Below are 22,050 nucleotides of genomic sequence, written 5' to 3' on the forward strand. Positions count from 1 at the left end.
CCTGTGTGCTCTGTCATATATCCTCCATGTGCTTTTTTCCTGGCTGCTGACGTACCCGCCCTCTGTTAGATACAAGCAGCAATTAACGGTGCAAGATCGACAGGACAGAGAGAAAGCAGGGGTAGGCAGAGCCTACTGCTACTCAGGCCAGCTCATCAGGAGGAGGGTCAACAGCATGCAAGCAGTGTCCACTGTGAGGTCCTCTGGAACAGCCTATGCAGGCTGATCATGTCAGTAATATAATCTGGGGGAAAATACTGTTCTCCTGCTATGCTGACTGCTTGACAGCTGGTGCGCAGACTAGGCCGCCTTCCTCCTGCCTGCACAGTGGTGTGGACTCGGATGACCCATTCTCTTACAGCCACTGCTGAATCAATGACTCAGTGGCTCAGAGCTGGCAACACTTACCAGACGATAGAACAGCAAAGGATGATGCAACCTGAAGTAAAAAGCTGAAGAGAGATGCAGCTTGTTTTTGCAGAAAGAAGACAGCTTTTGTTTAGAAATTCTGGATGTTTTGGAGAGTCTCTCAAAAGATATTGCTTTCTAGAGTCAGATGCTGGAAAGGGAAAAGACCTGATTCTTTGAGTAAATTGAAAGAAGCTGTCGAGCTTGAATTGGCAGCATATGTTGAGGAATGAAACAGGCTGGAGAATTGCAGACTTGTGTTGCTCTGTGATGGAGTTTGCAGGTCCACCTGTAAGAGCAGTCAGGGTCTTGACAGGCAAAGAGGGAAGGTTGCTTAGCTAAGAGAAGTTAACAGGGCCTCTCTCTGGAGGCCTTTAAGGACACCTCTCCCCTTTGGCAATACAGAGGAAATTAGGCATTTACTTTGGGAGGACAGTTTCACGGGCCACCTAGAATTTAGATTCCATGCAGGTGCTTAAGTTAGGAATGCTGTATCACAGCCAAATCTCTTTCTTAGTTGGTTTAAAAGGAGGGAAGTTACAAAGGTGTTAGAGCCCAGCCTGCAGAAAATTGTTTTGTGTGCATAACCTTTGCAAACCTGTGATCATCCTAGTCTCCTCTTTCTTCCTCTTCCTCATTTCCATCACCAGGGATGGAGGTTGAAGACCAGAGATTACAAATTTGCAATCTTAACGGTGAGATCTTGTTTGGCTAGTTACTTTTCTGCATTATTATCTTGGACTTGGAGGATGGGAGGGTGATTTTTTCTTTGCAGTTACTGTACTTCAGTGGTCACCAGCTGTGGCTGGAGTTGTGGATTGCACATGTAAATGTTTGCTCCAAATAATTCTAGGATGCACACGTTGCTGCCACTGTTAAATATTTGATAGAACTAAATTTGTCACTGGAGCAGAAGTGTTAAAACTCTTCTAAGCAGGGGCTTTGTTTTCGGTGTGCTGTTACAAAGTATGGTATACATTTACATGGTATGTAAATAGAAGATGAATAGTGATAACTACAATCACAACAAATAATGGCACTCATCCAGCAGGGAATTACATTTTGTTACTGACTCAGTGCTGTGTTGGTGAAATAATCTCTGCTAACATTTTTCTAGGAGCCTTATGTTCAAAACCAAAGAGCTTTGCTTTTTAAATCTACTCTGTAACTCTTGCTGTGTCCATTGAAGAGTATTGCTAATGGTATCTGCATACTGATCAGAGAGTGATAACTGCTTCTTCTGTCAACCTGTGACTTAGAAAATCCATGACAAATTGGAATTTACGACCGGATATTTGTCTCCCCTGAGGTGTGGAAAATGTTTAAGGGCGCACTCAGGCAGCTATCAAAGCAGGCTGTTTTACATTAAATGTTAATATCTTTCTGCAAAACTGAAGAGGAGGAAAGAAGAGCATTTGATGTGGGCAACATGTGTCATACAGTTTCCCAGTGAAAGCAGTTCCAGCCTTGGAGAAAAAAGATACAGCAGTGTTACCAAATCCTCACAAGTGCATGGCAGATCCCACTCATGGCCTCTAAAATAGCCATATGATGACTTGCCCTGCAACCACTTCACTTCTTAGGTGCCTTATTTTGCTGGCAACACCAGTCTCTGGGGAGTTGGGGGTCTTGAGTAGACCAGAGTAGTTTCTTGTCCCAAAACATGCTGGCAGGGTAAGACATTGCTCACCAGAAGACATAAGCCTGTCTCATCCCTTCCAGAGCACAAATGTCACTAGATGTGATTCAAAAGGAAACTACCTGGGATTACTCAGTTTCCTCTGTGAGTGAGCTTGGTGCACAGAAAGCTGAAAGCAGAAAGTAGCGGTCTGAATCTGTTGGTGAAGTCAGTGTTCCCTCCCTGAGTTTCAGAGAGGTGCAGCTCTGATCATCTTACTGTGTCTTTGTCCTTCGCTTCAGTTTGAGCCAGGTTTGCAGTGAGTAAACTCAGTGGGTGATGTAGTAGAGGCTCTTCTGTTAGACTGATAAGGAGCAATTTCATTTGGCTGTAGAGTTTATCCTAGTAGCAAGGGATGTCTGTGCTAATCTTCTGAGATGTAGCCAGCTGCAATGCACAGGAGAACCCATCTGTCTGTCCAACTGTATGTATGCAGTTTATTTGCTATTCATTGTAGAGCAAATTTTCCAAGTGCCTGAGCTTCACTACTGGAAAAGAAAAATGCTTGCGTCTTATTACTAAGCTCTTTCATTTGTATAGGATGTCATGACAGCAGTTGTAGGCTGTTTCACATGCCTCTGGCTAACTGCCAAAGAAGATGCTGTTAATCTCCACTGAAGGACCTAGTGATGTCCCCAGATTAATTTTTGCAGATATGTGCTGCACCCTGGAGAGACACCATAGCTTGTGCCAAGCAGACCACAGCCCTGAAGTATAGGTGGCCACCCTGGGTGCAGATCTACTTGCTCTCATGTGTCAGTATTATCTTGAGACCATGGTTATTTCTAGAGGTGGCCAAAAGAATAGCAGATCTACCTGATTTTGTCAGAGTACATTTCCAAAGGAGCTATACAAGAGGAAAGAATTGCATGTATTGTTCAATTCTGCCTGACACTGTGATTCCAGATTGCACCTTCCATGTGTCATCTAGTCAGCAGAACTGGAAACCAGAATTGAAAACCCTGACAACCGTGCTATGCATCAATGTTTTATGGAACTGCTTATTAGCTAGCATGGCATAACTTAGCCAGGGCATTCCTCCAGAAGTATTTACTAGAGTAGTGCTCTCAAGCCTTGCCTGGGAGGCCTTAATTTTACTATGGGAATGTTGGAGGACACCAGGGAATGAAGAAGACTTAAACGGCTTCTTGTGGTTTTCCCTCCTCCTTCTGACTAATGTTGGCTGATAAGGAAGATGAAAATAGAGAAGGAAGGAGGGTCCCTGCCACTGACTGGGCAGGACTTACTCAGACACCTCATCCAGGCTTACACAACCCTTATGGATGGACAGGCTGCCTACCTTGATGCAGAAGCAGGAGACATGTGAGTGCCAAATCTCCCCTTGCCGTGTAATACAGCATGCTCCCCATTTGCAGGGTAGTCACTCTGCCCAAGAGGCGTCTAAGAGGTGCCTCTCCTCCCCCCCTGCAACACTGGGCCTTTTGGGTATGTGGAGCTTTTGTGTATTTACACAGTAAGGGCAAAGTAGCTGGCAAGCCAAATGCATGGCTTCAGGGTTATTCCCAATTTGCAGGATTTACGCTGTGCAGGCTTGGTTTTAGCAACCACATATATTGAGAGCAATTAAGTTCATGAAAAGCAGAACAATTTGTTTCACTTCACATAGTTGGGAAGGCGAACCAGTTTCCCCAGCTTACCTTCAGCCTCAGTGTTTTTTCACTTGGCAGTTGGCACTAAGGCAACTGTGTTAGTGGCCAGTCATGTTTGTACCCAGAAGGGATCCGCAGCAGATACACGATCTGAACCCTGCTGGTACCCTGCAGCAATACACTCTGCCTCACCTTGTCTCACCAGGGTGTGAAGCAAGACAGTGGGAGTCTCTACGCACTGGGCCAGGGAGTGTGCATTTCAGTGAACGACATAATCATAAAGTGAGGAGCCAACTCAATGCTAAAAGCCAGGACACTGACCTCTTCCTGATAAATTTGCGTAGGTATGGGTAGCGGCTTCCTCTGATGTAAGTCAAGCACAAAAGCTGACCCACACCCAAAAGCAGCCACAACACAAATGTGTGAAAGATGCTAGCTTATAGCTTTTCTCAGGTAGGTGCTTGTGGTGGTGTGGAGGAGAGAGGTGGTGCAAATGGCAGTGACATCCTGTCCCAGGAGCTTGAGTCGCCCTAATATTGAGCTCAACTGAGGAAATGTACGTACATATACAAATATGTCTTTGATTCTGAAAGATTTGATAAAGCAGGCCTCGGATTTAGTTTGAGGAAGATGACCTGCATGTTTCTGAATCACTTGGTTTAATCTTTGCTGCCTGTATAGGAAGTGGGATTGAGGAGGGTTCAAACTAACAGTGCCTGCAAGATGTGAGCTGAAGGGATCAACTTCCTCTCTTTTACTATTTCTAGGATATAGCTACACAGCCTGTCCATAGAAAGCTGCTAGCCACCCAGCTAATAGGGTGTTCTGTCCTGTGAACTGCTGAGGATATCTAACCCTTATGAGCTGGCAAACTACCACCTAGTTCTTTGCTCCAACAGGAGCAATGTTTTATTCTGTTTCAAGACTGTTGCAGGTGGAGATCTCTGCCATGGTCAGCCTACATCCTTAAGGCCATGTTGGTCAAAGGATAGTCTTGAACTGGCAAGGCATGCGTTTTTAGGGGCAAGGCATGCATTTTAGGGTAGGGAACATCTGCCATCTTCTCTGCTATTTTCTTACAATTTTATTCTCGTCTGATCACAGTTTCTCTAGAGCAACAAACAGGCCAGTCTCTCCAGTGCAGCGGCCAACATTTGCATCATGCCCAGTCATTTCATAAAACCAGACTCTGCTGGAGATTTGTTATAATAGGCATGGAGGTCACTTGTTTTGTTTTTATGTTCTGGTTGCCTGGAAATACTGACCTACTTCAAGGAAGAGTTTAAATGTTTGACAGACAACTGCACTCCAGTTCTTATGTATCTGTGCTGGTATTATATTAACACGGAGGGTGTGAACACTATTGCAGAATATTTGATATTTCTGTAGTTTCAATGGAGGTTTTAGTTTTGACCTTTTGGAGAGAAAGTCCATTATGAAGTGACAGCATTTGTAACTATAGCTCTTTTACCTTTGTATGTTATCTTATGCTTGCTAGGCTTTTTCTAAGTTGTACAGCCATATATCTATATGCTTGCCCCTTGTCTGTTCACCTTCCTGTCTTCCAGTAACAACCTGAATATGCCTGTTTCAGCTATGTTAGCTGATTTTGTTTGTTCAGTAACAAGTCATTGGGCATGTTGTGAAATCTCCCAAAATATTGAGGCCAACACACGAAGTGCTGAACAGCAGTCACCTAAATACAACTGTGAGCATGTTCAGGATCTCTCAAAATCCAGACATGGAGTAAGATGCCTCAGAAGAGATGCCAGTGGACAAATTTTAGCAGGCAGATTTAGCAGCCAAACCCTTAAAGGTGCAGGAAGTTCATGAAGTGCATTAGAAAAATGTAATCTATTTTGGGCAAAAGTAGATTATAAGAGATCAAATCTAATATACCTAAATCTGATCTTGCAGTTGTAGCGCATTATTTTTGTGTGGCCCCACAGTTATATTTGGGAGTTCAGATGCTTTCTATATTTTCCAGCTGAAACAACGATACTCCCTTTGTAGAATTCCCATGTTCTCATTGTCAGCTTCCCCTTGCTATACTTCCTCTTCTGTACACCTGCAAAGCTGTGAAGCAAAAGCTTGATCTTACACAGTTTACCAGAATAAAGACATACATTGTTTTTATCTCTACGCTTGAGAGCATTTTGATCTTCCTTCCTTCGCTATCATATGTTCATATTTTATCGGAGATGCTTGGATAGTGGTGCCTATCTCCTGATAGACAGGTTGATTTGCATCTTAACTCCTCTGTATATGTCATTAGTTGTCTTCCCTGTAAACAGCAGTGAGCCGCTGATTGTATCTGGCTGGCAGGAAACCTTCTCAAGTGCTAAATAGGTTCTCTCTGGCCTGACAAGGGTATTTCCTGAAGGAGTTTGTCAGGTTCTTTCTGGCACATGAGGTGAGATTTATTTCATGTTTCTTTTAGCTAAAAGGTATGTGTCCAGTCTAACCAAGTCATCTACACTTGTGCCACAATCAGTGGAGTGCATTGAATGGTTTGGAGGGGAGGAGGAAATCCTTCCATTTTATTTGAGACACTTACCTTAGGTTAGTTTGAATCAGGAGGTCCTTACCTCTCTCCAGTGATGATACAGGTGAAGCCAAACTAGATGACTTGCTTATACAGCTAAGTTCAGGTACGATGAATCCTGTTAGTAAACTCAGAGGGGATAGATTTTAATTCCTGTTAATGCTTCATATGATTTTTGGACTGTAGAAGAGTAGCTTGTCCTGCTTAATATATTTAATGATTTATTTAAGAACTACGCTTTGAGAATCACAGATGCAAGTATGTTCACTTGCTAGGTGAAGGGGATAACACAGTATACACTTTTTCATCTCCTGCCGCATTCTGCCTTCAGCATTAGCCATTAACATATTGTTCGTACTTGTGAAATGTATTTATATAATTTATCTCAGTGCTGAGAAACAATGTGAAAGATGAGTTGTTAGCAATAAATAATTTTCCTCTTTGAATAACTGATTACATTTGCATTTCTGTGGAGTTTTTCAGGCTGCCCACATAATGTGAGGAATCTTGGTATTTTGGGATGTTATTTGCTTTTTAACCTCAGATGCAGCTTTTGGGGAGGAGTGTTGAAACATAAGGTAGGAAGTTCCTAATTCTGCTTTCTTCAGTTTGTCTGGATGTACCTAAATATTAGGTCAACTAAAACCACTTTGCAAGCTGTGTCTCTTAAAATGCAGAGGGCAGTTGTGTGTTTGACATAATCATGGCTGTTACAAGACTGAAAGGGGGGCTTCGCTGTCAGGCGTCTCACAAATATCATATATGTCTATTGGGCTTATGTTTTATGTCCAGTAGGATCAGATGTTAAAACCTGCAAGCGATATTGCTAGGTGATCAGGGATTGAATCAGAGGGATCAATGGTGAAATTATTCTGCTAATTTTGAGTATCGCTGATTTACCCATGGTTGCCAATTTCTATGCTGGAATTTTAGTGCCTGTCCATATGGGAGCATAGGCACATGCAGACATACCATGTAGCCGTATAAGAGGTGTAGCACCATAAGATGTCATGCCACTGTTTGCCATCTTGAAAGTCCTAAATTCTGTTCATCTGATTGCAGCATTTGATACTCTGCTCTTCCTTATTGTTCAGGCTTAAATGTACTGTCTCCTATTGGGTTTTTCTTACATATGTCTCATTTATTTTCAGTGCAGTTCGCTGTGCTTGTCTGCTTTTTGTGACGGGATCATGGCTGTGTGGGGGAGCTCCTATTTCTGCCAGATCCTGTGGGAGCTTTCCAAAATGCAAGTTCAACAGAAAAGCCGTACCACAGCTGAGCCAGCCATCAGTCTACTAGTGCTGATGTTTAATCTGTGGCACCCGTTTTTCAGGAGTCCAATTTAAAGTCCATAATAGCCTTTGTCATGGACTGAACAATCCATGATATCCCTTCAATTTGAGGAATACCACAGTGGACTCCATTTTTTAAGTGCTACCATGTTATATAATAAACGTGACTTATTAGCAGTGAAATAGCTTTTCTTCCTGGAGTGCCAGCTCATGCCAGAAAAACATGTGTTAAGACCAGTGAGACCCATCTGCCAAAGAATATTGCGGCATAGGATCCCCAGCCTGACAGTGTATCACTATACATAGAGCTAACAAAGCTAGCACTGAAATGTAGTCTAGGATGAAAAGACAACAACCAGTGGATTTTGTGTATTTGCCAAGTGTTTGGTTGTTGATGTGTTTTTTAGTTTGGGGTTGTTTTGTGTTTGGTTTTTCTTCTGGTTAATAAGCCAGGTAGAAATTATCCGTTACTACCCCAGTTTCGAAACTGTTAAAGCGTCAGTCTGATCATTACCATGTCACTAAAGATAAAACTCATAAGAAAACTTAAGTCCAAAACATTTATTTCTTTTTCAGACAGAAGTACTGAAGAAGAATCTAGCATGATAAAGAAAGAAATAGTGGTTTTGAAGCACATACAGTGTCTCTACCTTTTAAAGCCTTTGTTCAGCATTTTAGTGTAAGATTTCTCTAAAATTCCCCATGGTTATTCTAAATTCAATCCTCCTTGGAATGCAGGGAGCAGAAGAGGAGGAGGAGAGTGCCTGAGTTTATTTTCAATGGCATTTGGTTTGGCTTGGATGATTTTTATAATGCTAATTTGCTCCTTGCTTATTAATTCATGTTCTTCCTCTGCTGCTCCTAAATTGGAAACTTTCCATTTTACATCTGGCAATCTTGTCCTCCGTTGTTTAACCTTTATGCTTTATCACTAGAAATAGCTGTTTTGTGCAGTGAATCCAGCCTCTTAGTCATAATAACATTCCCTTCAGCTGTCCTATCTGGCAACTTCTAGGAAGGTTTTGGGGTTTGCTTTTTGTTTTGTTTTTTAACCACTATCCACATTTACAGAAAGCATGCCTGAGTTGATGGTGCTGCACCCTACCAAAAAGTTTTAAGCAAGAAAAATATAGTACCTGTTCTTTACCACTGGAAGAAAGTTTAGAAACACAACCACATCTACAGAAGTGGCTAAGACCAATGGTGCATTGCCCCAGCTAGTCGAGCAGTATTCAAACAACATGCAGACCCCGATTGCTGATCATCTGGGAGCAGAGTTGTTACTTTTCCAATTACTGAATGTACATCCAGATGTCCAACACTTCTCTGGGATGTCTTCTCATCCATGTCTAACTCTTTTCTGACCTGGTTTTGTAACTCCTTAGTTACAGTTAGATTCCACAGCAGTTTGGCCCACAGAGGTCATACACAATATGAAAATATCGTCTGCAAAGTAAGGGTCCCCAGTCAGTGTTCCCTGTAACTTTTATTACTGTGCTACACACCTGTACATACTTAGTGGGAGCTCTAAGGTGGTATGCAGTACACAGTGAGAAAGTATGCGCTTTGTATTTAGAAAGTTTAGTCTGTTCATCTTTTTGCCCAAGTATAACTCAAATAAGAGGCAAAGACCAGAAAAAAAGAGAGATTTTTTTTGACTGTGATTTCCTATGCAGTTGGTTACATGAATGCCTGTCCTTACAACTCAGCTGTACAAAGTGTGTTTACATGGCACACATTCAGCATGAAGCAGTGCTGTCCCAGCTGGTATATCTAAACACCTTCAGAGCACCATGCAGAGGTGCTTGCTGCTCTGGAAGCAATATGGGCCATTACTGCTTTGCTGTCTCTTAGCAGGGCTTGTCGGCTCAAACATGGCCAAGTTCACATGACTTAACAGTTTTCTGTTTGTGGATGGGGCACAGCAGGTGGGAGTTTGGGACCCTGCACCCTGCTCTAATTTATTGCCCTTAGACTGAAAAAAGCCAGTAAGAATGGTCAGTAAGTGCAGATGCAAATTTCATGACTACGCTTAATTTTGGGGGGTTATTTCAGTTTAACTGAGACCAAATGCATGGTAAACCATGATTCTCATTACTGGCAGTTAATGCAGCAGTGTGTCCAGAGTAACTTTGGATGAGGAAGTAAATTGTGAAAAATGGAACCCTGTCAAAACACTTTTTTTTTTTTTTTTTTTTAACAGACATGTATATAGTATGTGTGATTTACCACATCAGCACAGATCAAATTACCGGAAGACTCATGATTCAGGGTTGAAAAGCAAATTAAGCAAGCTGGATATAGGCTTAAGATACTCAAGTGAAGCAGATGTAAGCAAGTGCTACTGCAAGTTGTTATCCGTCTACCGTATTTCTCCCATCTGAATCCATTCTTACTGAGAACTTAAATGAAATGAAAAAGCTGCTTTTGAATCCTTAGGAAGGGAGCACAACATTCTTAGGAGTTTTCCAAAGTTTCAAAAAAGTAACCTGTCAGTACCACAGCAGCGTAGGCAGTTCATGTTCCAGAGTAATGTTTACCCTGCTTGAAGTCAGCAGGAGAACTCTCTTTGAGCCATGAGTTTTCCCCTGGCTTTCTAAAATAAGATCCTTTTTGCAAGTCAGACCTTCCTTTGGTCAATCTGACACCCTCAGTATGATGTACGGGATCACCTCCCATGGCCTTAAACTTCACTGGCTTTCATACTTGACGTCTGTCTGCATCTGTCCCTGTCGTAAGGGCAATCCCTGGTGATTTGTGTAGGGAACTAAAAGGCACATTTATGCCGCCCAGCAAGGAGGTCTGTGTTGGCACAGCGGCAGGCTGGTGTGTTGGTATGGGCAGAGCCCACTGTAGCATTACTCAGATTAGTGTCTCCGAGCTGCTCCGCAAGGCTTGTTAGCTAGTGTGCATGAGGCACGTAATGCTTTGTTACGGTCATACTGCTTTGAGAGAAAAGTTGGCTTTACAGCAGTTGTTTCAAATGTCTCCAACTTGAGTTTCAAGATTATTTTGCACCTCAGAGGACTCTCTGAGCCTGGTTTACATACACGTTCTAATCAAGAAGAAATATCGAGGTTAAAATGCTTACAGCTGTAGATGGCACCATCAAATGTTCAGTCCTTCAACTGGGAAAGTATTAAAAAGATGATTGGGAGCTTAATAAGTCTTAAAATGTATACGAGTGGAGTCATAGCTGTTTCTCTGTAAGGAAGCAGAGGGCATTTTGTAAACAACAGTTGGTTCGCTTTACAACAGGGTGGCTACAAGGAGAAAATGGCCAGGGTGACAGTTTTGCTGTCTTGTCAAGAGAAAGTGTGACTTCACACTTAGTAAGTTAGCAGTTTGTCTGCTGGGAGAGCTGTCTTATTTTGCATAGCTGTGCTGTTTATCAAGAAACCTCTGAATAACAGCAAACAGCCACCAAATGGGTAGCCATTACAAAAGCAGAGGTAGGTCTTTTTCTGCAGGCCTCCAAAGAGTCCAGAAACTGATGGCCAAAATAACCACAGTGTTTTCATGATACTGAAAGCAGGCAATGCACAATAGCCAAGAAAGTAGAAATATGATCTTTTCACCATGACTTGGGATTACACTTTGGCCAGTTTAGGCTTTTGGTCCCAGTTTTACATTTCCAGGAGGGGCGCTTTACCTGTGAAGTTGTGCTTTAAACTCTCCTGGCACAGAGAGGGCTATGGTTGACAAAGAGATCAGGCTGCAAGGGTGGTACAAGCAGTCGTTAATTCAGCGTGCTAGGAGAGGGAAGAACAGAGCCAGGCTTCATGCATCAGTAGCACTGGCTCTGTCTCTTGTTTCAAATTATTAAAATAACACTTCAGTGGTTTTTTAAAAGGCATTTTCCTAAATGCTCTCTAATGCCCATAACAATTTTAGATGCTGGGAAGTAAATATTTTTCTTCTACCGTTGTGTTATGGGTTTTTTTTCCACTTGGCAAGCACTGGTATTTGGAGGTTTTGTGTTTTGTTTTGGTTATTCTTCTACAATATTTAGGATGAAGTAGAAATTAGCTTTGCTACCAACACCTTGCAGATACACACACACACACACAAAATACTTGAACTTGCCAAAACAAGTTATTTTTTGCATCAGCATTCTTATTTTCTGCTTGCATGTTTTCAGAAAAAGAGTGCTTCTTACCAGCTGCTGTGGACAAAACATTGTGTCTGCAAGATCGATAAACTGATGGCTTTTTAGTTAGTACTGTAGAGGTCAGCTATGGGAAAGACAGTTGGAGAAAAATAGGCAAAATTTGATTATTAGAAGGCCGCTTAAGATAAGACCAATGTTAAGATAAATTAAAAACTAAGGCAAAAGACAAATGTGGTTCTGACCTCTAATGTCAGAAAAATGAACTGTTAGTGCTTATAACTGGGCCTTGAAATGAGCCGTGGGAGTAGACTAGGGCTCTGTGATGGTTTTGATTTACATCCAGCCCTTGATTTCTTTTTTTGATGGACAGTTTTCTATATCATGACAGACTAATTTTGCTTCACAAGCACATGAACTCTCCCTGCAGCAAGACGGGAACATCACCTGTAAGAGAAAGCAGTCCCAAGGCAAGCTATATCCTCCCCAAGTCAGGGCTTTAAGGGAGTCGGTGAATGAAGATGTGCTTACCGTATTATTCCTGTTTATCCAGAGCACTGTTAAATATCCCATCTACGCTAGAGTCGTGTTCCTTCCTCCCCCCTTTTTTCTTTTCTTGTTTGGTCTAGTGTCTTGTTGAATTGCTGAAAGGCCTCCAAGCATTTTGGGAAGGAGGATGGCGTTGAATCTTAAACACACTTGTGGAGAGTCAGCAGATCTCCACTAGGGTCTTCAACGGGATCTTGAGCAAGTTGCAGAGCCCTTTCTATGAGTCAAAGTCATAGTCCACAAAATGGGAACAGCATGATTCATCTCACAGGGTTTTTGAGGTTTGAAATAGGTCTTTGTTGTGATTTGATTCCCCTTAAAACTGAATGGAGTTCAGTGTCTTGATTTTCCCATTTCAGGGACTTTCAAAGCAGCTCTCTGATGTGGAAAAGCTTGATTTCATACTTTTTTCCTTGGATTTTGGGGTTATTAGTGATCTGATTTCAAAATCTCTTTAAATAGATTATGGAAAAACTACAGTCCCAGTTATAAAGAAATCTGTATATACCATCTGTAAGGACCTGATTAGTCCCAGTACCACTGTGGTAAATGGATTATAATTACTCTACTTCTCCCATGATTCTCAGGGAAACTCTGAAATAAAAAAAACATTTAAAGGGGCATTGTCAAGCACCCCAGAAAAAAGGTGGGCATTTAGTTAAGACAAAGCAGAACATTTGGAGGTGCCATGTGCAGAAATAACCACTTTCAGAAATGCCTCCTTACTGAAAAAATGTTACTGTATAGTAACAGTTGCCAGCTGGTAGAGGTGCAGGAATTTAGAAGTAAAGGAACAATGCAGAATAAAAATGTATGTACAGTAACAAGTTATGGGCAGAAAGAGAGAATATTTCAAGTTCTTCATCATGTTCCTTAGCTACAAATAATCCTGTGAAATATTTGTTCCAAAGGTCAAATAAAAAAAGACTTCAAAGCAAAAAAGCTAATACTGAAACTGTCTCTAGCAGGTTTATTCTGAAAATATTTCAGAAGGTGAGAAACTTTTCTCGTACAATAGTCTCACAGCTTTTTGCTATAGGTAATGAGGAGTTCTGCAAACACCTAGACATGAGGATCACTTACGTCATCAGACTAAAACCAGGGTGTGTGTTTTTGGAAAACTTGTTTGGAGTAAGTGCTGATAAGCGAGGGAAACATTAAGCCCAATTCTGTGTTCACTTACCTTCCCTAGGACTGGACTATGCAATGGTTTTAAACTCAAAGATTTAGATTGCACATTTAGAAGAAATTTTTTACGATGAGGGTGGTGAGGCACTGGAGCAGGTTACCCAGAGAAGTTGTGGATGCCCCATCCCTGGAGGTGTTAAAGGCCAGCTTCATGGGGCTTTGAGCAACCTGATCTAATGAAAAATGTCCCTGCCTATGGCTGAAGGGTTGGACTAGATAATCTTTGAAGGTTCCTTCCAGCCTAAACCATTCTGTGATTCTATGCAGCAAAATAAAGGACTTCCATCAGATGAATATCTGATCAGATGGAAAGCTGGGATTCCCAGAATGGGTGAGAGTAAGGCATTAATTACCGTCTGTATCCACCAGCCAAACTTCCTTTAAACTGCTGAAGTTGCTTGGTGTTCTCTGAAACCATCTAAGAGCAGCATGAGATTCGTCTTGCTTGGCTTCAGCTGTTTGGGTATTAGGCATTCAGTCCCACCAAACTCTTAGACCTCCTCACTAGCCTGGCAGAAAGATAGGCTTCTCCAGAGAGCTGTTGGTCCCATCCATCTTCTGCTGGGAAGAATCACCCACCAGAAGTGCCCTCACACCCCCCTTGCCATCTGCTGTGGAGACCTCTAGGCAAGTAGAGCAGATGAGATCCCTCACATCTGGATAACTGAAATAAGGTGAAATGAAAACCTGGTCTCACCAGGAGAGTGGATGTGGATGTGCGTAAAGCTGGTCTTAACCAGGAAAGTATTTTACCTTTGTACTGATGGTAAGAAAATTGAATCATACTAAGAGACCTGTCACCTGCTTGTTTGACTTTGTTGTAAATATCAAACTTTGTTACGAATTTTAGCCTAAATGTTATCAAGTTTTAGGCCTAATTACTGCTGTTCTATTGCGTTATACAAGCCAGGGATTTGCTCTCTCAGAAGCAGCTCTTCTCATCATGCTCTGTGTATCACTAAGCTGCTCATCAACACGAAGTCCTGTGCTCCATTATAGGCCCAGTTTTGTCAAAAACCCCTGTAATTTTATTGGTGCATCTGCTGTTTTTCTAACAATTGCCATGCTTCATTTCTTGAGAGACTTTGCTTTTCCTGTCAAGTGTGATTGCAGCTAGAAAACCCAGCAGCAAGCCAGATGCCCAGTCCTGCGCCAGCATGGGGCCAAGGGAGCCCTCTAATGTCAACCTATGTTGCCAGTGGATGGAGCCTTTCTGCCCATGTACCTCTGCCACCACTCTCACCCAAGAAACACAAGCTTTCAAAAGCTGTGGGTGTATCTGTGTCCACTCAGATCACAAGAAAAATGTTAGTTAACCGTTTATGCTATCCTTTTAAAAAATGACTTGGGAGACCTTCTTACATGTCCTGAATAGTACTCAGGTTTTCTTATATAAACTGGGATATCAAAATGCTACTTATGGTTATCCGTAATTAAGAAGTTGAAATTTATAAATAGTCAGTGCTAAAGTCTTCCTGGTGAAGACTTTGATGATGCTACAGGAAGCATTCCCTTATCAGATATATAGGCTTTTTAAATGCTTTTCCATTTTCAATAGCATTGACATCTCTGCGGAATGGTATCCTCCATAAAATGGGGAAATTTCTGAAAATGTCACATACTTCTAAGAGTCTGCCCATTGCCCCTGCTGTCTTCTGTACCTCTATAATTAAATTTTGTAAACATTAGGCCATTTTGAGCAATACAGTTGTGCTTTATGTGGAAGGGAAAGAGAGATTGCTGAAGAGCTGATAGAGATATATTGTTTTGTGAAGAAATACAGAAATGGAAAATTTGCATCCAGTGTGACTTTCTCTAGATTCTTTTGGTTATAGTGGCACATCTTTTTGCCTCTTTCCAAGCCTTCAGTTTTCTCCTTCTGTTTGTTCTTCATGGGACAAGGCAGGGAAAAGAGGGCAAGTTTATAAATAAGATGGGAAAATAAGCAATTTTCTTTTTTAGAACTGAGTATGCATGTTATTCACTGACCCAGAAAAATGAGCCACATGTACAAGATTTAAACTTTAAAAATGAAGGATGTCTTTCCTACCAGGCCTATAGAAGAGCTGTGGACTATAGTAATTCAGGTATAGGAGTGAATGCTGGGACTCAGCAGTGTTGGAGCCTGTTCCCTTCCCCAGCTCTGACAGTCTGCCTATGTGCTCTTGGATATTTTCTCCTGAAATGCACCCAGCAGTAGTTTTCCACCTGCATCTACAAATCCCAGGAGATGCGGGAGGCATTACGTGTAGGTTCTGTGAAAGGTAAAAACAAGCTTATTGTCAGTAGGTTTAAAATGCTGGATCTGTACTTCACTAGAAAAATTCTTGCACGTAAAAAGTAAGACAAATCTCAAAAACCTCTGCTGTCACTTACGCAAAGTGAAATGGTAGATTTTCTGATGTCTAGTGTATGGGACTGAAGCCTGCTTCAGACTGCAAAGACTATGAGACAGTCTGCTTATTTGAACCTATCCAGTTCAGCTGTTTTGATCCATCTCAGCTGAGTTGTTGCCCCAGCACCTTTTTGTGCAATTTTGGAACATTACAAATACAACAAGTGGACAAAATCTAATTTAGTGCACTCTACTGAAAAAAAACCAATGTACTCAACCATTCTGTTATCAAACTTAATGCTGTCACCCTATTGTTTACTTCCAGACCGTGCAATGATGAACAAAAGAGGTTTTTGGTGTTTCTTCAGGGTGACAAGCTGTAAGTTTATTCTGTAAATACAACCTGAGCAGACTTGTAGGAAGGGCTGAGGTGTGTGTTTTCTTTGAGGAGGGCTGTGCAGCATGCCTCAAATAGAGAGATCCTTACTCAACAGGTAAAGAAGATGAGTAAAGCCTCTTTCCTCCAAAGAATACTTAATTGCTTTCTCTTGGAGGAGGGAAAAAAGACACCAAACAAACAAACAGAAAATGGAAGTGTTCCAACTATCTGTAAAAGTTTTGTTTTCACACTGTGCTTCAATCTCATTACAGCTTTTGAGGAATAACAGTGATAGTCAGACATTCCTCAGATGGGAAGTGATTAGGGTGTGAATTGCTGTAGAAAAACACTATTTCCAGTAATAACATGGCAGGTGTTTTGAAAGAAAGCTGCTCTAACCTTTCAGATTGCAGAGACATCCCAGTAATTCTAAGAATCACAATCTACAAATGCCTAATTTCACTATTGCTTTCGTAATTAAGAGGGGAAAAAAGATGTGAGGAAGCTGAATGTCAAAAGACATTCTCCTACAAATTAGCAGCTTCCTATTTCTGATCTGTCACTAGAAATAAGAAGGTCATTTACATGTAGTTTCGGGACCTTCATGCCAGAGCATAGTGTTGCTAGCATTGATGGGCACTCCAGGTACAAAAAATTATGCTTTGATCAAAGCCTAAAAAATTAAAGGCACCATGGAAAATAGATTACAGTTAGTGACATGAAGATAATTGTTGTCTGGTTGTTATGTTGTCTTCATGGCACAGTATGCAACTTCTTTAAAAGATTCTGCATCATGTTGCTGTTCGATGCACAAAATCTTGTCTTAAAGATTTCATCTGAATGCAAATCCACCACATCCCTTTTGAAATCGTCCTGATGGTACAATGAAAAACTTGCACATCATTTTCCATCTAAACTTTGTTTAGATTTAGTTCTCAGGCAGTGAATCTTGTTCTTTCCTTTCCTGATCACCTCTCTCAGAAAGCCTTGCCCTGAGTACCTGTTAACAAATTTTGATCAGGTCACTTCTCATCCTTCTCTTTCTTTAATTAATTAAATTGACCCATGGTATAGAAACCCAGTATTATCCCAGTCATTCACGGTATACCATAAGTTCAAGATTTGTTTAGATTTTCCTCCTACATACTTGTACATTATCTATTCAGTTTACAAAGCAAAGTTCTTCATTTAAATGTCAATCCATTCTTGACAACCCAAATTATGAATAGCATCAAAAGAATCTAGGGTCTTCTCCTACTTGGACTAAATAGCACAAGTCCCATTATTTCTAATAGATGCAAAATTAGTTCCCTCTTTTTGCATGGTAAAGGTGTAAGAATCAGAAGTAATGTGGACAGTTAGAGTAAATAAGATTAATCTATTTGTCATATTTTCATACCATAGATTACATGTTGCTTTATTACTTTACCACAGTATTCTGTTTTTCACTACTCACTGAGGGCTATATTTTGCCTTTAGTTCTCATGCAAATCAGTTATTAATACAGGGGGAACTTTGCAGTGTCAAACTTGTGCAAGATATTCTGAGCACAGTGAGAATCAAATCCATTCCCACCCATTCTAGTATAGGAGCGTAGGGGTTAGTTCAGAGCCTTTTGCTTGGCAGAAATCTGAAGGCACCAGAGACCTCTTCTAAAGCACACGGAAGTCACTACAAAAAACCTCGGTGACTTCAGTGAGTTTAGGATAAAGCACTGGGACTTTCCTGAAAGGAAAAAATGGCAAATATTTCTCATTGTAAGTAGTTTTAAAGCAGACCGCTTTGTTCTCCAAAATCACTTTTAAGGAGTGGCTAGAGACCAAAAACATGTACTATTTGATTAATTTGATGTCTAGGATGTATTTTTCCCTGCTTACTCTTTTTAGCTGATGGAAAAAAAAGGTGTTTTTTTATAAACTTACCCAACATTGATCACAGATAAATTAAAGAGCTTTGATGTGGCCAGCAAAGCATACTTACTGATGTAATAACAAATACAAGTGCTCTTGGAAAAAAACTCTCGGGCGTATACTGAAATTTCATGTTTGTTTTTCTCCCCTTTTTTGAATAATAAAAAAATGAAACCCATTTATTTTTTTTTAGGAATGTTTCCTCAAGCTGATTGTTCTTCTTCAGCTAAGCACACACTCTACAGCAGAATGGATAAACAAGTACAGCTTTGTACTTGGTCCAGAACAAGAGACCCTGCATTCAAAACTCTCATCATAAAAGCCGCTGGAAACTTAACCTGACTTACGTTGCTGTTGCTTGGCTTTTGTTGCGAGTAAGGCTTACTGATAGCAGGCCTATTTGCTCTTACAGTTGCCAATATTAAGACAGAATATATAGAGGTTAGAAAATTCTTGTTTGTCCTAAAATTCAAGGGTAAAAGATCATATTTCCATTCCTCTGGTTGTTGTTAGCCTTTCTTCTTTAGAGGGGGGAGCTGTGAATTACAGCAATGCCTGATGATAAGATGCTACGTGTTCTTTTAACTGACTGTATGATGGTGCATTTTCAAATTGCTGGTGCTCAGCATATTGAAAATAAGGACACTTGCTTAGTACCTGTGCTGCTTCTCCAAACTACTGCTATGAGAAGGGTGCCCTACTGTACCTTTCTCCAGTCCTTAGAAATCCCATTCTTTCCAGCCTTAGTTTTTCATGGACAGTTTTATACCTACTTGGTCTTGTCCAAGGACTTCCCTCGTGGTTAAATAGCCATTCTGTCATGTTTGCTCTCATCAAAGCAATCGAGCCAGTCTCTGGGCATTGTTGTGTATGCCAAAAAAACCAAGCAGAGGTAGGTGAAAAGGAATGTTTCTTTCATTTAGCTTTAGATCATTTTAAAAGCTCAAAATGAAACCAAAAGCTTTTGGATGGACACAAAATGATCTTTTTTTCATATAATTTGATCATTGAAAACCTTGAAGCTGTTCTTCATTCTGGATGAAATACTTTTAAATTCTAAAATCATTAGGGAACAACAGTTTGAAACAAAAATTGTTGTAAACCAGGAAAACATCAAACTTCTAAAAATGGCGATCTGTCTGCCATCAGGCATCTTTAAGATTCACTGCTTAGTGTGGAATAGCCCTCCCTTTAATTTTTCTTTCTAAATTAATCCCTGTTGCCCTTCTCTAATAGTTTGACACCTGTTCTCTGGGCTCTGTCCTGAGCCCAGGTGACAATGCCATATACAGCAGGGCTTGTGCCGTGGATATAATGCTTCTCTCCCTGCCTTTGACACACCAGCCTTTTGGAGCCCTGGGCTTTGGAAGGGTAAGGCCTCTCTAATACTCAATTTCTAAGAAATTATCAGTTGTTTTTGAAAATGCAAGCTCCTGCCTTGCAGTGCTTAAGTTCCATTTGGAGATTCTTGGTTTTATTTTGTTCCAGTGGTTATTTTTGTTGGGGAAATAACTTACCTTAAAATGTGTGCTGTGCCTAGGTGCTGAGTTGACAGAGGCTGGTTCTGTTGAAAACTAGAAGCCCAAGGGGGTTTTTTTGTTCTTTTGGTGTTTCTTTTTTTTAATTCCCTGAAGCTATCTGATAGATTCCTGTCATGGCTGACTCCAGAACTCCTAATGAAAACCAGAACAGAACAAAGATGTTGGGAGACACATAAACCTAATATTAGTTTGGAAGGAGTAAATATTTGTCCAGGGAGAAGGAGATGACTTATTTAAAGACTGACCTAATTTATTATTTAGGAAAACCACCTTTCGGTATCCACCCTGCAGCCAAGAATTGTCCTTCTTTTTCCTAGGGAATATTATAGTTTAAGAAATGAACCACACAACCCAGAATATACTGGCAGAGGCAGTCTCCCAGAATGGAACTACTCATTAAACTCATTTATCCTCCTAACAAACCATTCTGAAGGTATTGCAGTGCATTAGGGACAAAGCTGGATCACTGAAAGGTCATGGCTTTCAGAGACAGTAGCTGTAGTGGGACACACTCTGGTCAGGTTTGGGTTTGTACTAGCAGTTTCACAGGACGCTTGTGCATGACAGACATCTTCACTCAGCAGTTCTGTTTAATACCTTATTTTTAAGCTATGTGCCAAGTAAACCCCCAGAAAAATAAGTCTTGGAGAACGTGAAGGGGTCAGGGAGGTTGTTTCTGTTTTCCTAATTTCATACTTGGTTAAGGTAAAATACTGAATGAGGCAGAGGATCATAAACATGGTAGTTTCTTATTTGAGGTTGATTTTTTAATTAATTTTTTTTTAATCCTGTGCAGACTAGTAACAATGAGGAACGTTTCATATTTGCCGATAGCAGTAGGAGTGTCAGATAGTTTGTGGTCCTAGCTTAGTGGGCAGGGGACAGGCTGCCACAATTATGGGCAACTGTGATGCTTTCTCAGCCGAGAGGGCTTGAACAGGCTTGGAGAAAGAACTGCTTTTCTACAGCAGAAACACCCTCTCCAACATAGACCAGAGGACAGCGGTGTGGTTACACATCCTGTTCTAGCTGCAGTTGAGCTGTGCAGATGTGGTTATCCCCAGGACCCTCTTCCACCCCCTCAGCTGCTCAGCTTAACTGCTTTTAAGGTCTCTTCCTAGCTAAGTTCAGTCAAACTGATCCAGATGAGCTCCAGCACTTCTAATAGTGGGCTACTTTTTTTTTTTTTTTAACTGACCTGGCCTAAGAAGCAGCCACACCAGCAGTTGTGCCAGTAATGGGAGTGATCAGTTACCTGTTACAGGAAGACAGTGGTGAGCCATGTGTGGTGAGCTGCAGAGGGTAACCATTCAACTTGGCCCAGCAGTACTCAGAACAGGCGAAGCCGCTGCAGTGTCTTCCTAGAGCAGCGCGGGGAAAACATGAAGTACCACTGCCTCTGCTGTGCTAGTGCTCGGGATGAGCCACGGGGCTATCCACCCCTTCCCTTCCTCAAGCGTGAATAAAATACTCTATCTACACACGTTTCTATCAACATGTGTGCATGTTGTGCTGCTTGGGCACAACAGTAGTCCTGGTCTAGTAGTCCCAGTCTAGTAGTCTATGTTAGTGTATTTGCTGCCCAGATGTAAAACACATGATAGATTTTCATTCTTTTGCTCTGTCTGCGCCCCTTTGTACCACACTAAATATGCTTTCCCTCTTTGACATAACAACTCCCACTATTTGTAAGGTTATCACATCTCTGCAGATGATTTGAATGCTCTGTACAACATAGTTATTTTTATATTTCCTCATAAAGACCTTTCCATGTTTGTGTTCTCTGAACTCTGCCCAGATTCTCATCCCTTTCATTCCACTGTTGAGGTCCCTGGCAATATTTCAAACTTCAGAGCGGTAAGAGGAGTAGAAATCCCTGCGAGATAATGGGATCATCTCTGTGTTTAGCTACAAATTGTGCTGCCCTTCAGCTGTTGCGTTTCAAGATAGCATTGCCATCCACACCCTCATCTAGCATGAGTGGGACTTGTGCTTCAGTGTGTTGTCACGTCCTAATCTCTGTCACCTAGATCTGTGACTTGACCAGAGGATATCACAGCCCTCTACCACCCACGCTGTACAAGCCCATGCTTATGTGTTGTATTTAGTAGCTCACTTCGTTTCTTCTTCATACACATAATTTCCAGAGGGTTTTCAGGAGGGGGTTCTTCAGTGCTGCTTACAGTGATAAGAAGTCTTACACTTAACCTGAGTATCTTGTGTCTTGCCGCAAGCACTGAATTAGGAATCTCTGTCTGAAATGAGGAGCTGTCTTAAAAACTGACTGAATACAGCCTAGTGCTAATAAAACCATCAGTTTAATTTAACATGGCTATGCCTGTGTAATAAAGCAGATATGAGATAACTTATCTCAGTAGGTTCTGTACTCTATGTACTTGATGTGTCTAGTTTACCATGGCGCGTATCACTGCCTACAGATCATTAACTTTGATGGTGACTAAAACTGGAGTTAATCAAGCGCTCCTCTGTGACTCTCGCTACCTCAT

The 22,050-nt window shown here is 41.3% G+C and overlaps 1 protein-coding gene and 1 long non-coding RNA gene across 4 annotated transcripts in view; one reads left to right on the forward strand and one right to left on the reverse strand.

Annotated features, from left to right (window-relative positions):
- Positions 1-22,050, forward strand: part of ATP10A (ATPase phospholipid transporting 10A (putative)) — a 118,304-nt gene that overhangs the window by 3,816 nt on the left and 92,438 nt on the right. The gene's annotated exons all lie outside the window — the stretch shown is intronic.
- Positions 8,080-20,900, reverse strand: LOC128135238 (uncharacterized). The gene is made up of 2 exons (XR_008233021.1): positions 20,799-20,900; positions 8,080-8,979 (listed from the first exon to the last, which is right to left on the reverse strand). It is a non-coding gene; the product is annotated as an uncharacterized LOC128135238 (long non-coding RNA).

The sequence above is a fragment of the Harpia harpyja genome, chromosome 22, assembly GCF_026419915.1.
Source record: "Harpia harpyja isolate bHarHar1 chromosome 22, bHarHar1 primary haplotype, whole genome shotgun sequence".
Classification (NCBI taxonomy): Eukaryota; Metazoa; Chordata; class Aves; order Accipitriformes; family Accipitridae; genus Harpia; species Harpia harpyja.